The 12,361-nt window shown below is 41.1% G+C and overlaps 1 long non-coding RNA gene across 4 annotated transcripts in view; it reads right to left on the bottom strand.

The window, feature by feature from the left end:
* LOC124137688 overlaps positions 1 to 12,361 on the bottom strand; it is a 34,944-nt gene that overhangs the window by 9,727 nt on the left and 12,856 nt on the right. For 2 of the 4 annotated variants that reach the window (XR_007219769.1, XR_006861555.2), the window contains exons 2-4: positions 5,216 to 5,345; positions 4,252 to 4,287; positions 2,559 to 3,360 (exon numbers count right to left, since the gene is read on the bottom strand). This is a non-coding gene — a long non-coding RNA (uncharacterized LOC124137688). Of the gene's footprint in view, positions 1 to 2,558; positions 3,361 to 4,251; positions 4,288 to 5,215; positions 5,346 to 11,507; positions 11,574 to 12,361 lie in introns of those variants that run through there. The other 2 variants (XR_007219770.1, XR_006861557.2) reach the window with 2 other exon arrangements.

Below are 12,361 nucleotides of genomic sequence, written 5' to 3'. Positions count from 1 at the left end.
AACCTAAATAACCTATATACTCCTAGTATACATGCATAGTCAAAACTCACCAAAAGCTAGCATGAAATCCTTCCACAAAGTAGCTTTCAATATAAAATTAACCGATCTTTCCTTCTTCCTCTTTAACCTCCACCTAAAAGAAGTCACCGAATAAAATAAAAACTAAAAATTAAATCACCTATCACCCGAACCCAATAATGGAAGGACTAAATATTTTTCAGTGGAACGCCAACGGACTCACCTCCCGCGGCCATGAACTAAAAACTAAATTATATGTCATAGAATGGTTACGGTTCATTAAGAAAGTATCCTAGTACGTGAAAATCTATTTGTTTTTGCGTAGTTTTCCTTTGTTTACATTGGTTGTACGGCTCCACGTGCTGTCTTCGAAGCCCAACGGAGAGCTAGCGATACGGTCACTTTGATGTATAAATATATATTGTCATGAAATTCACTGTCGCAGTGGTAGTAGCATATTTATATAATTATGCAAAACAAGATGTTAAGCGACCCCAAATACTTGCATTAGTCCGTTCTATACTGATTTCTGAAAAAGCGCGTTTGTTTACAAACAAGAGAAAAGTCCGGTCACGTGATATGCAAATTAGCCTGTGGCAGTAGTGTTATGCTGAGTCACCACTGCGACGGAGTGTGCAAAGCCTTCAGAGGGAGATCAGATGTTCCATTGTTACGTCATTGCCGAGCTCAGCAACACCACACAGCTGAAGGGAATTGATGACGACAGAAGATGGGATAAATTCCACCGATTCCGAAACCATTTGGAGAAGAACATCATAAGATTGCTTCTTTCTCTTCCCGGTTGGGGCGAATTCTTTGTCCCCGTTGATCAACCAACCCTGCCAAGCTTTTCTCATTGCAGCCTTGAATGAGCGTTGACCCCCACCTGATACATCAAGCGGCTGGGGATAGGATGTCGTCTTTGGAGGAATAAGTTTAGTGGCGACATTCAGGGACTTCAGTGACTTAACCACAGGATCTGTGCAATGACTTCTGTGACTGTCCATCAAGAGTAGAGATGGCTGATTCACAAAATACGACCCACGGGATTTGAGCACGCGTTCTATCCAAGAAAGCATCAGCGTTTCATTCATTGAACCTCCTTTGGACACAAACAACTCAATGTTCTTTGGAACTTTGCATTTTGGGAGGTGGACCAGGTTCTTGAGAATGACCATGACCTTGAGGATACGCCCATCCAAGCATGTACACAGAACAACGGTGAATCTGTTTCTGTCGTGTCCAGTCGTCAGGCCATCAACGTTCTTCGATCCAACAAAGTCGAGCGTTGTCTGCCCTGCCCTGTCGATGTAACATGGAGTTTCATCCATGTTAAATGTCTTGGTCTTGTCGAGTTCTGCTGCCAACTGTTGCACACCACGGAGATGATCATAGCTGACCATTCGTTGAATCATTAAGTTCCGTTTGTCCTGCTGTCCGTGATGGGTGATCTTCCTGGATGAAATGTTATGGCGTTTGCGAAATTTACAGAGCCAAGAATCACTAATTTTTAGCGATAAGCTAATTCCCATTTCCTTCATCAGCGTTAATGCCCGGTCCGTCATATTGATGTAATGCACAACGTGCTTTTCAGCTCTTTGTTCTTTAAACCACACCAACAATGCTTCTTCGAAGTCTGATTCTTGCGGTTTACGCCCAGGATTGCCCATGCGACGTTTGTTCCTTCTGCCGTCATTATTTGACATGACCTACTCCTCTGACATCCATCTTTTCGATCAATATTTAATTCTCTGGCAGCCCTGCTTAAATTACCTTCAAACTAATTTTTAACTCTCCGTACACCTCCTAATTTTTGACCTAACGCTGGCTGAGACTGAGGGGTAGATTGTGTAGCTGGCTGAGACTGAGGGGTAGATTGTGTAGCTGGCTGAGACTGAGGGGTAGATTGTGTAGCTGGCTGAGACTGAGGGGGTAGATAGTGTAGCTGGCTGAGACTGAGGGGTAGATTGTGTAGCTGGCTAAGACTGAGGGGTAGATTGTGTAGCTGGCTGAGACTGAAGGGGTAGATAGTGTTTCTGGCTGAGACTGAGGGGTAGATAGTTTATCAGCCTGTGTTTCAGCTATTGATACGGTCATCGCAGAAAGGTGTACAGCCCCAGATTAGGGAAGGGCGTGATTCCGTCCCTTTCTTGCCTCAGATTAAGAAAGGGCGTGATTCCGTCCCTTTCTAGTCCCATATTAGGAAAGGGCGTGATTCCTTCCCTTTCTAGCCCCAGATTAGGGAAGGGCGTGATTCCGTCCCTTTCTAGTCCCAGATTAGGAAAGGGAGTGATTCCGTCCCTTTCTTGCCTCAGATTAAGAAAGGGCGTGATTCCGTCCCTTTCTAGTCCCAGATTAGGGAAGGGAGTGATTCCGTCCCTTTCTAGTCCCAGATTAGGAAAGGGCGTGATTCCGTCCCTTTCTAGTCCCAGATTAGGAAAGGGCGTGATTCCGTCCCTTTCTAGTCCCAGATTAGGGAAGGGCGTGATTCCGTCCCTTTCTAGTCCCATATTAGGAAAGGGCGTGATTCCTTCCCTTTCTAGCCCCAGATTAAGAAAGGGCGTGATTCCGTCCCTTTCTAGCCCCAGATTAAGAAAGGGCGTGATTCCGTCCCTTTCTAGTCCCATATTAGGAAAGGGCGTGATTCCTTCCCTTTCTAGCCCCAGATTAGGGAAGGGCGTGATTCCGTCCCTTTCTAGCCCCAGATTAGGGAAGGGAGTGATTCCGTCCCTTTCTAGCCCCATATTAAGAAAGGGTGTGATTCCGTCCCTTTCTAGCCCCAGATTAGGAAAGGGCGTGATTCCGTCCCTTTCTAGCCCCAGATAAGGAAAGGGCGTGATTCCGTCCCTTTCTAGCCCAAGATTAGGAAAGGGCGTGATTCCGTCTCTTTTTAGCCCCAGATTAGGGAAGGGCGTGATTCCGTCCCTTTCTAGCCCCAGATTAGAAACTGCATTTATTATTTCACAATGCCAAAATTATTCCTCGGGATAAAAAAAAGTTCGTCATAGAATATACATTAGTATCGTTTTATTGATGTTAACTACGGATCCAATGACATGAATCCTTTGAGTGAGTGAGGGAGTATGGTTCTACATTGTTTAATGCATGATCCTAGGAAAAACGCGGGTGTGGCTACCAAACAATTACATTCCTATACAGGGTATTTTGTCACTAACGTCATAAACCGCTACTCACTCACTCACTCACTCGTGTGTAGTTATCGTCTCGACATATTTAGTGACTTTTCTGATATCAAGGAACAAACTCGATCGATGCATGGCTGATTTCTTTGTCGCCGACAGAAGGCAAACTTCATCGACAGCAGGAGAGAACCAAAGTGGCCTGTAAAATAATCTGTTTTATTATATGGTGAATGAGTGTCCACACAAGTGTACAGTTTAAGTTTTACGTTAGACGAAAACACGGGCACAATGCGATATTTGTGTGATGAAGATCAGACTTTTCGTCAGCCGCTGAAGATCACTTCATCAAGCTATCACTTCAAAGGGTTTAAGATTCGTAACGACATCCGCACGTCTTCATGATTAAGGGTCTGTGGAACGTTCATGAGCCATGAATTGGTTCTTTAAGGTCAGACCGATTGTTAGCTCACCTAATATGAAAGCGTTAAATTTTCAACATTTTAACGAGGTTGAAATTGAACATACTTGGTCCAAATCATAATGAAAATATGTTTGCACATTGCTCCGATTTTACAGACCACACCGGCTCTATTATACCATGTGAAATTGGATGTGCAGCGAGTATTAATTTTGTATCCCATTTTTGTTTTTGTTTTACGTCGCACTCAGCAATATTCCAGCTATATGACGGTGGTCTGTAAATAATCGAGTCTGGACCAGACAGTCCAGACAGTCCAGTGATTGAGAACCGACCCACGCAATTGGGACACACTGACATGCATCAACCAAGTCAGCAAGCCTGACCGTCCGATCCCGTTAGTCACCTCTTACGACAAGAATAGTCGCCTCTTACGACAATAATGGGTTGCTGAAGAACTATTCTACCCCGGATCGTCACTGGTACTTTTAGTATTGTATCCGAAATAGAATCAGTTACAGTTTTTGAATCTTTTGACATGTATTTTCCACTCTGACGGGTCACCTTCATCTGTTAAGGATAAGGTAGAGTGTTTGGACCACTGAAAATTCACAAATTTAAAAGTCTATTTGGGATATCTATCATCAATATATAGCTGATAAAACACATTACCTGCTATTAGGTCTGTGACTGAGATGTCTGAAATACCTAAAAGAAAGGCATCAACAAACTGATAAAATAGATGCATTTAATTAAAATGGATAAATGATGTGTACACCAAAAAACAACAACATTCCATCATCAGCAATTTACAGAAATGATAAACAAAATGAAGGATTAACTTTGAGCAAATGTAGGTCCATCATCACATGTTGCCTTAGTATTTGCCTCAGACTTCACATCTTCCCAATGCTAGGGTGTTAACTGACTATAAAAGTCCAGTTTTAACCCATGCCGAATTAGGCAGATCGACAAGAGTTCTTGAGAATCATGAGAGCTGGGCCCACTTGCACAAAGTCATCTTAGCGCTAAGATTATCGGAAGCCTATGTTAAAGTATGGAAGTTACGTTGAGTTGTACTTTGGCTGGACTAGCCAGCTTATACATCGTCCAATCAAAATCGCGTAACGAAATGGACATCCGGTTCGTGAACTGGCGTTAAGATTTCGGTCGATTACAGGATTTGCAAAGCATGTATACCGTCAACTTAACGTCAACAGATATCTTCCGAATCGTTTCATGTTTTTAATCAAGGTGCTCACATGATTTGATACACTTCGCGAAGTAAGACCCGTTATATTACAATATAGATCCCGATTATCAGTCAGGGCGTCTAGACTGGGCGCCGCCATTTTGTATGAAGCAAATGCAAGTGGTATGAGAGGTGGAATCTGATTGGTCAATAGGAGAGACATAGGAGGGATATAACTCGCAATAGTCACTGAGGACTTTTACAGTCAGATAACTCCCTTGCCTTAGGAAGATGCAGATTTCACAACTCGTAAGCTAATTGTCCACTTAGTGTGTCCCAGAATATTAAAGGATTCTAAGGCATTAAGTTTACCGAGGAAGAGGATGACCTTCCCATTGCCCCATGCTGCCTGATCGTCTGTAACTTCATCTACAGTATAAATACCTTGCTTCGGAATAACCGCCATCACTCTATTTCTTCCGATACCCGGAATGAAGTCACCAATGACACACAGAGTCAAGGCAACAGACAGCACGTACCTCTTCATCATTCTGGCTGTGTTCTCCGGAGATTTCTAAATGGAATGTTTATGGAGTAAAGTTACATATAAAATATAATGCACGAGGCCATGTAGCTCATCGGAACTATTCTGGAATATTGTAAAATCTGTAAAGTGAAAGCAAAAATATGCGAAATAAGTTTCAGATGTCCTCATTCTATCTCTATTCTGTATAAATCATAATTTAACTGGCTTTTCATGTATCTTAATCGAGTATGATAAATATTCAACTTTCTAACACCATAGGAAAAATATAGAGGTGCAATGACTTGCTCTTTTTGTATGTATGTCTTGAATTGGGATGTAGATGTACAATTTCTACCTGCTGCAGGAATAGTGTTCCATAACCTTACAGTTGATGGAATAAAAGAACACGTTGAGTGTTTTAATCTAGTATATGGAATCTCAATATTGTCTGAATTTCTTAAATTATATGATATATTTGAACCTACAGTGGTTGGTACAATGTCTTTAAGGTAAGTAAGGGCAATATTACTTTGTATTTTGTAGAACAAACACAGCTTACGTTTCCTTCTTCGTTGTATTAAAGTTTCCCATCCTGTTTCATAATACAGATGTGTGTGCGAAGTATTCTTTGGGAGCCCAGTAACTACTCTGGCATCTGCTAGTTGGAGATTTTCTAACCGAGTTGATAATTCTATATTACACCCATCCCACACTTCACACGCATATTCGAAATGGGGTCTTATGAAGATTGTATATACTTTATTTAATGTATTTCTGTTCGATATGAATTTTAATTTAATCATTTTTTATGTTGATTTAATTATGTTATCTACGTAACAGGACCATTTTCCGTTTGATGCAAACGTTATACCCAAATGTTTATGATTTTGAACATTCTTAAATTTACATTCATTAAAGTACAAGGTAATGAGGTCTGATTCATCTTTTAAGGAAAATATAACCGCTTCTGTTTTATCTGGGTTGTATTTAATTAACCAACGTTTTGCCCAGTTACACAGCTTGCTCAGATTTAAATTTAGAGTTGATTCAACAAGTTGATTGTCTGGTGAAGAAAAGCCGAGTGCTGTATCGTCAGCAAAGAGTCTTGTTATGCAATCTAATTCATCAGCAATGTCGTTAACAAATACAATGAATAAAAAGGGACCTAACACCGACCCCTGTGGAACGCCAGCCTTCAAAATCTTTGGCTTGGATAGAACCCCGCTTACAAACACTGATTGAGTACGATTGCTTAATATGTAACTAGACAGCATTCAAGTAAATTCCGTTTTATACCATACATTTCTAATTTGTGCATAAGCCCTCTATGCCAGACACGATCAAATGCTTTTGAGACATCGCAAAAAACAATGCAATATTTTTCTCTATTAACTAAAGATATACAAATTAGATTATACAATTCAATTAATTGATGGACAGTGGAATGGCCTTTTTGAAAGCCCGACTGGTATTTATATAACATAATAATTTATATTGTCATGAAAGTAGTTATAAAGATACTTAAATACAACTCTCTCAAACACTTTACCAATACAACTAATGAGTGATATTGGTCTGTAATTTGTCACAACTGAATGATCTCCTTTCTTATACAATGGCATGACATGCGCTCATTTCCATTCTGTTGGATATGCATTTAAAGCCAATGAATGATTGAATAACATACATAAAACAATACTAATGCTGTTTACTGTTTTCTTTAATAGGTTGTTACTTATTCTGTCTGGACCAGATGCCTTGTTAATTTGGAGACATTTATAACGTCAGATATTTCATTTTCTGAGAGTTAATTTGTCAAAAATACTCTTAGTGCGTTGATTGAAATATGGTAATTCTTCCCGTTCTTTTGTTAGGGTAGATATGAAGTTACATACAGTCACCGAGCCTAAACACCAATCCATTTCCGTAGGCTAATACCCCAAGCATCATATAATGGGAGCCTATTTTGATCTGTATCTCAAATGCTATAATTCGACTTGAAATAAATCATAGTTGGTGATATATGACTATTTTAGTTAATGCTTTGTTTCCATGAGTGAAGTAACGTGATCCTTTACGTGATCGTTGATGACTCTTTGAACTGATCCATCATAAACTCTTACTGGTGTGATGCTAAATGTTTGTATTCACGTAAAGGGACCACTGGCCCATTATGCATGTTTATATTATTAATTATAAGTCGCTTGATCAGAACGCTGTATGTACACACGCACAATGGATATTCTATTCACACATGACACAACAGAAGTTGATTATTCCTTATGGTTATATTTAACGGGATTATTCTGAAGAAAACTATTTCGTTTCATAGCAATGTTACAAATAATGCAAACTTATCAATGATGCTTATTCTGTTACAGAAATACTCTGTATGGGATAGATATGTAATAATATCGACAGATCGCACACTAGAGAAAGAACACAGACGTAACATAGGCCTTGATATTGGATAATATCTGCCAGTCTCTATCACAAGGACGCGACTGGATAAGCAAGATCTGACAACATTCAGTTTGGATGTTTCTACATCAATATACATGATTATAATAGCGGATAAACAAGCATCAGTTCAAAATACCTTTTTGCAGCATTTGCTACAAAGGTTGTGAGAACATTGGATGCAGGAGAAAAAGAATTTGCATTAAAATTGTTGTTTATAACATGTTTTGTGTGTTTGTTTGTTGTTTCTCGGTTTAACGCCGCACTCAGCAATATTCCAGTTGTGTGACGGAGGACTGAAAATAATCGAGTTCGGGACCAGACAATCCAGTGATTGACATCATGAGGATCGACCTACGTGAGTGGGATACGATGACATGTATCAACCAAGTCAGTAAGCCTTGACCACCCGATCCCGTTATAGGCATGGGTTGCTGAAGACCAATTCTACCCCGGAATCTTCACGGGTCTTTATAACATGTGCTACTCTAAATCCAAAGTCAATCCACGCGCACAAAGCACTGAACATTCATCTGCCAGTATTTTGTAGTTACCACATAAATTATCTGATGAGGATTGACCTACGTAATTGGCATACGATGACATGCATCAACCAGTCAGTGAGCCTTGATTACCCGATCCCGTTAATCGCCTCTAACGACAAGCATTGGTTGCTGAAGACCAATTCTACCCCGGAATCTTCACGGGTCTTTACAACATGTGCTACTCTAAATCCAAAGTCAATCCACGTGCCGAAGCACTGAACATTCATCTGCCAGTATGTTGTAGTTACCACATTCATATAAGAGAGACATCCCTGGATAGATCACGTTTGTTACCTGGTCGCAGATTGACCAGTGCATTGTTGGTTGGTTGGTTGGTTGGTTGGTTGGTTTGTTGTTTAACGCCGCACTCAGCAATATTCCAGCTATATGATGGCGGTCTGTAAATAATCGAGTCTGGACCAGACAATCCAGTGATTGACATCATGAGCATCGATCCACGCAATTGGAACACGATGACATGCATCAACCAGGTCGGCGAGTCTGACCACCCGATCCCGTTAGTCGCCTCTTACGACAAGCATAGTCACCTTTTACGGCCAGCATGGGTTGCTGAAGACCTATTCTACCCCGGAATCTTCACGGGTCTTTATAACATGTGCTACTCTAAATCCAAAGTCAATCCACGCGCCGAAGCACTGAACATTCATCTGCCAGTATGTTGTAGTTACCACATTCATATAAGAGAGACATCCCTGGATAGATCACGTTTGTTACCTGGTCGCAGATTGACCAATGCATGGTGTGAGAGTGGAGCCCAAGTGCCACGCACATGTCGATCAACGACCTGGCCACCGATCGTGGTCTACCTAGGGATATCTCGAGTAATTGAAAGAAAGCGGTCTGTAACATTTCGTCACAAACCTGACGTCACTATATATTTGAAATTTCGTCAGTTTGCAATAGCACCGACATTAATCAACATGTCACATAAAATATCTGAAATGTCGAACGATACCAACACTGAAGACAAGAGAGTGGAGCTCACCGATTAACGACCTGGCCACCAATCGTGGCCTACCTAGGGTTATCTCGAGTTATTGAAAGCGGAAGGTGGTCTGTACCATATTGTCACAAACTTGACGTCACCATATATTTTAAATTTCGTCATTTTGCAATTACACCGACATCAATCAACATGTCACATAAAATATCTGAAATGTCGGTCGATACCAAAATTGAAGACATTACATTGTCTAAACTGGAGGTGATTGAGATCTGACAATTTCTCAATTGAGGCGTACATGTATGATGCAGATATGACGTAGAATGTTGAAAACATATATAGACGACATCTAGCCAACAAGGGTGACCAGGACACCCGAATCAGCAAGTGAGTGAGTATGGTTTTACGCCGCATTTAGCAATATTCCAGCAATATCACGACGGGAACACCAGGGCTTCACACATTGTACCCATGTGGGGAATCGAACCCGGGTCTTCGGCGTGAAGAGCAAACACTTTAACCACTAGGCTACCCAATCAGCTCAGAATCATTGGTGGTAATAAAACTTAGGGGGAGCAGTTTGAGCCTGATACTCAAGAGTCGGACATAGAATAGTGGGAGTAGTTTGAGCCTGATACTCAAGAGTCGGACATAGAATAAGGGGAGCAGTTTGAGCCTGATACTCAAGAGTCGGACATAGAATAGGGGGAGTAGTTTGAGCCTGAAACTCAAGAGTCGGACATAGAATAAGGGGAGCAGTTTGAGCCTGATACTCAAGAGTCGGACATAGAATAGGGGGAGTAGTTTGAGCCTGATACTCAAGAGTCGGACATAGAATAGGGGGGGGGGGGGGGGGGGGGGGTAGTTTGAGCCTGATACTCAAGAGTCGGATATAGAATAGGGGGAGCAGTTTGAGCCTGATGTGAAGAATCAAGTGAAAAATAGGGGGAGTAGTTTGAGCCTGACACTCAAGAGTCGGACATAGAATAGGGGGGGTAGTTTGAGCCTGATACTCAAGAGTCGGATATAGAATAAGGGGAGCAGTTTGAGCCTGATGTGAAGAATCAAGTGACGAATAGGGGGAGCAGTTTGAGCCTGAAACTCAAGAGTCGGACATAGAATAGGGGGGGTAGTTTGAGCCTGATACTCAAGAGTCGGATATAGAAGAGGGGGAGCAGTTTGAGCCTGATACTCAAGAGTCGGATATAGAATAGGGGGAGTAGTTTGAGCCTGATACTCAAGAGTCGGACATAGAATAGGGGGAGTAGTTTTAGCCTGATTCTCAAGAATCGGAAAGATAATGGGGTGGGGGGAGGGGGGATTTGAGCCTGATACTGAAGAATCGGACATAGAATAGGGGGAGCAGTTTGAGCCTGATACTCAAGAGTCGGATATAGAATAGGGGGAGTAGTTTGAGCCTGATACTCAAGAGTCGGACATAGAATAGGGGGAGTAGTTTTAGCCTGATACCTGATACCCAAGAGTCGGACATAGAATAGGGGTAGTTTGGGCCTGATACTCAAGAGTCGAATATAGAATAGGGGAAGCAGTTTGAGCCTGATACTCAAGAGCCGGATATAGAATAGGGGGGAGCAGTTTGAGACTGATACTCAAGAATCGGACATAGAATATGGGGAGTAGTTTGAGCCTGAAACTGAAGAATCGGATGTATGATACAGGGAGTCTTTTTAAAATAAATTATAGGTTAGGAAAAGTATCCTGATTTAAGGGAGGCACCTTGAATTTTCCAACTAAAGTTGAATATAAAACTATAATAACAGAACTTGTACTAAAACATCGGACACAATATTGGGTAACACTTGTAACCTGACATTTCAGAAAAGAAAGAGGGAAGAGGAAGAGGAAGAGGAAGAGGGGTTGAAAACCTTTATAATACAAGATATGTTTGATCTATTCTGTAATCATTTTGTTTCGAAACAAGGGGAGTCATTTGGCCCCTGTAGGGGAGTTAGCTGAGCCCAGAGGGAGTGTTTTAAACCTGGCTAGGGGAGTCATGTGAGCCTAAGCCCATATGACTCTAGAGTCAAATTTAGGGGGAGTCGTTTGAACCTACTACAACGGTTTGTCACTCGCCATCTTGCCGGCTTGTTTACATTCCATAACCAGGTCGATTTCTTTATGATACACTTATTGACAAGCACATATCTGGCCGACATTGATAGATAACACATTTCTACACTTGTACAAGTCATCTAAATGTGATTAATGTGGTTTACTTACCCAAATATCCACAGTTTATTTCGTGAACTGGAAAAATGTTACGAACCCCAAGCGGATGTAGATTTCAGCCGCGGGCAGAATTTACTTTTATTATGTTCATTCGTCTTTTCCCACAAAAAAGTTTCTGTCATATGATATTTGTCATTTAAAATCTACAACATAAGGCGTTTTAAAAAGTATTTTTTATAAATTCAAATACATCTCATTCACACATGTTGTTTACGATGTAAGAATACAAACAAGAACACCGGGATACCTTATAGTGAAACAATAGCGTAGTCGCGGTATAAAACGAATTCTATGAAAGCGGGCGAGACATCAAAAGACAACGACATTGACGGCTGTTAAAAAAGTAAGACAAATGCTCACTTGAGTCTTTTAAATAAACCTTACTTGTTGTAGAATACGTTTACACAGACTGTTGTTGTTGAGAAAGTGCATACCGACAAGAGTTTTTGGGTGTTTTTCGAAGTCATGAGAGCTGAGCCCACTTGCACAAAGTCATCTTAGCGCTAAGCCTCTCGTAAGCCTATGTTAAAGTATGGGAGTTACGTTCATCTTAGCGCTAACATCGCTTTGTGCAAGTGGGCCCTGGTGACTTTGAGGCGACTGAAGGAACAATGTCGGCACGTGTTTGAAGTTTATATTAACAACAATGTCAAGTCATTTTGAATTCATTGTTGTAGTATTAGATATCAATCAAAATGTATATCAATCGCCAAATTCATTACATTGCATTAACTGTCGAAGAATTAATGCCGGTCAAAGGTAAGATTTCGCATTCGCGGAATCTTAGTGTTAAATGTAGACTGTCTGTGATCAGGTAAAATTCCACGAATTTGATGCCGTTTCAC

The sequence above is a fragment of the Haliotis rufescens genome, unplaced genomic scaffold, assembly GCF_023055435.1.
Source record: "Haliotis rufescens isolate VD_foot unplaced genomic scaffold, xgHalRufe1.0.p SCAF_94, whole genome shotgun sequence".
Taxonomy (NCBI): domain Eukaryota; kingdom Metazoa; phylum Mollusca; class Gastropoda; order Lepetellida; family Haliotidae; genus Haliotis; species Haliotis rufescens.
Note: the sequence above shows the minus strand (reverse complement) of the source record. Positions and strands in the feature narration are given on the sequence as shown.